The sequence below is a fragment of the Myotis davidii genome, unplaced genomic scaffold (assembly GCF_000327345.1).
Source record: "Myotis davidii unplaced genomic scaffold, ASM32734v1 scaffold743, whole genome shotgun sequence".
In the NCBI taxonomy this organism is placed as follows: Eukaryota; Metazoa; Chordata; class Mammalia; order Chiroptera; family Vespertilionidae; genus Myotis; species Myotis davidii.
The window spans coordinates 3935356-3938823 of NW_006296221.1; positions in this window are offsets into that span (position 1 = coordinate 3935356).

Below are 3468 nucleotides of genomic sequence, written 5' to 3' on the forward strand. Positions count from 1 at the left end.
ACACCACCACTGAATGCTTCAAATGGACCTGGGTCTCAACCTGCTCCAGCAACACGCATGACCCTCCCAAGCAAGCTGCTCTTCCTCTAAGGTCTCCTTGATGAACAACATCCTCAGGCGCCCAGCCAACTCAAAAAACTGAGGGGCATCTCCAAGATCTCCCTCTCTCCAAGCAACCACAACAAGGAGTTTTGTAGTTTCTTAAATATCGTATCATCCATATATACCCGCGTTTCTTCATCCCTATTCCCACCATCCTAGCTGAAGCTACAATCTTTCCTCTCTGGCTAGAAACTCCTCATTGTTTCATAGGATCTATTCTTGTGCAGTCCCCTCTCCATCCCCCTCCAATTTCCACCCAGGAGCCAAAAGAAGTGCGTAAAACAGCAACATTTATTGTGTCTTCCCTCTGCTTTCAACCCCTCAATGGCTTCCAACTGTAATTAAGGTGAAAAGCAACATTCCTAATGATCAAAGACACACCCCTGCCGGATCTTACCATTGCCTCCCTCACCAGCCTCCATGGATGGCACAATTCCCTTCCATCTGGATCCCTGACAAATTGGTCTTTTCTCATTTTCCCAAATGTTCCATTTTCTTTCCAGTTGCAGGAGCCTTCCAGGGGCAACTCTCTCTTTCTATGCTCAGCTGAAATGTTACTTACGACAGAACTCCCTCAAGACCACTTAAGTCTATCAGAGAGGGAAAGCCATGGAGCCTCAGAAGGGTCCTCGTCTGTAGTTTCCATCCCTAAGCTCTCAGGGATCTCCTTGGTTGCTAAGGAAAGAGACTCACCTTTTCCCCAGTGACCTGATCTACATTTAAAGGGATATTAAAAAGAGCAGTTTTGGTTAACCTATTTTTTTTTCAAAGGACTTCCTTAGGGCAATAGGTACGTTCTTGCTTTATAGTTTTTTATGTTTACATAGTCATATTTTTTTAGGAAATTTAGAGGCTTCCTTCAAGAGAGATTCTTTGGAACAAATCTACTCTGATGATTTACAGTCTACTGATGGCAAACAGTGAAAAATAGATTTACAATTTTTGCTGTCAGTCTATTTTTAAATCATTTTGTCTTTTTCTTACAAAGTAAATATATGTACGTGTAGAATTTACTAGTATTTCAAAATCAAATATATATAAAAAAATGGCACACATCCCTGGTGCTGTGGCTCAGTATTTGAGCACCAACCTACGAACCAGGAGATCACGGTTCGATTTCTAGGTAGGGACATGCCTGGGTTGAAGGCTCCATGCCCAGTAGGAGGCATGCAAGAGGGAGCCAAGCCATGATTCTCTCTATCATTGATGTTTCTATCTCTCTCTCTTTCTCCCTTCCTCTATATTAAATCAATAAAAATGTATATTTTAAAAAAATTGTTCACAATGAAACATAAGTCTCCTCAGAGCTTATTCCTCTCCCAGGTAAGGTATCCATTATTAAGATTCTTTGAATCCTTCCAAAAAGTACTCCATCTATATATATAAAAGCCTAGCAACTAGAACAGTGGAACGACCAGAACGACCGGAATGATTGGTGGTTATGACATGTACTGCGGCAGCCAACCAACCTGATCCAGGCCTGCTTGGCCCCCAATAACCCGATCAGGGGCGGGGCCAGCCAGTCAACCACCTGTGGCCCCTCCCCCTGTCGGCCCAGCCCGATGGGCTCCCATCCGGGCAGGCCAGCCAGATCCCACCCATGCATTAAAATGATGCACCAGGCCTCTAGTATACACATAATACAAATACATCCCTCTCCCCTGACACACACACATTTATTTGTAGAAATGAGGATCTACTGTAGCTCTCTTTTCACTTAACTAGAAGGACATCACAGCACACAGGGATCCTCAACTCTTCACTTGAGGTGAAGTGTCATCCCTATGAGGTTTAACATAATTCATCAAACTCATTCTCTTTCTTCAACTTGTTAATAGACATGTTATTTCCAGTTTTTTGGAATTACAGGAAACATGCACCAATGTTCCATGAAATTGCTATATCAAAGGGTGTTTCCTGTTAGTATTTCTGAAAGATGATACCAAGGTTTCCTACAAAAAAGCTGTATCCCTAATTTACAGCATGCTGATTATACTAATAATATACCATGCACTTGAATATTGTTAAGATAGTACATTTTAAATGTCTTCACCACCATAAAAAAGGAAATGGTAACTATGTTCCAGGATGGAAGTGTAACTAACAATTAGTGGTAATCATTTTGCAATTTATAAATGCATCAAATCAAAAGGCTGTACACCCTAAACTTACACAACGCTATATGTTGATTATATCTCAGTAAAGCTGGGGGAAAGCAAAAAAAAAAAAAAAAAAGGTATCTATTTGTATAGCCTCCAACTATAGAGAAAAAGGTTGGTTTCTCTACCAAATATTATCTGTTTAATTTTTTCTAATGTGATGGGTGCAAATTAGCATCTTGAATTTTGTGGGTGGGTTTGTTTACTGGCATTTCTTTAATTACTAGTGAGGCTGAGCCTTCCAGGGACAACTCTCATATTTCACACCTTTCATTTTCCTCTCTCTGTGAAATAGCTATTCATATATTTCACCTGTTGAATGTTTCCTTACTGATTTGTTTTTTTCATATTATAATAATAATAAAATATTCCTCCACCATATATACTTCAAAGTTCTTTTTAGCAACTTGACTTTTGATTTTGTTTTACATTATTTGTTCAGGCAGAATATAAAATTTTATGAGATAAGATTAATATATTTGAGCTTTGTGTCTTATTGTGGTATATATGTGCACACACATATACACCTATATGGTTATATGTATGCATATAAATATGATTTTTAAAACATATTTTATGATTTTTAAATATTTAAATCTTTGTTCTCTCTGTTATGAAAGAGAGAAATCTGCTGATAAGCAGTGAGCAATAATAGCTGGTAACTTTTAAATAGCAATTATCCTTTGCTGAAAGAATTTAAAGACCTTCACAGCAGCAATTAAGTGAATGTCCTCCCCATCTGACAACAAATACCTTGAAGGTAGTGACCAAGCCCTTTTTAATCATTTAATTGCTCTCAGCACTGAGAAAAGTACTTTATACACAGTAAACTCAGCAGTAACATTCATTCATTTATTCAGTAAAAGGAATACTGAAAGTAATCCATATCTTTAAAATTATATTAGTAATGTATGTACACTCTAAAAATTAACAAAAAAACACATAAAAATATAAAGACCTTGGCTGGGTTGCTCAGTTGTTTGTGCACCATCCTGTAGACCAAAATGGTTGTGGGCTCGATTCCTATTCAAGGCACATACCTAGGCTGCGGGTTCAACCCCTAGTCGGGCCAGACAGGAGGCAACCGATTGATGTTCCTCTTTCTCACAGATGTGTGTCTCTCTCTCCCTTCCTCTCGCCCAGAAATCAATGGAAAATATCCTCCAGTGAGAATATATATGTGTATATATATACATACATATATATA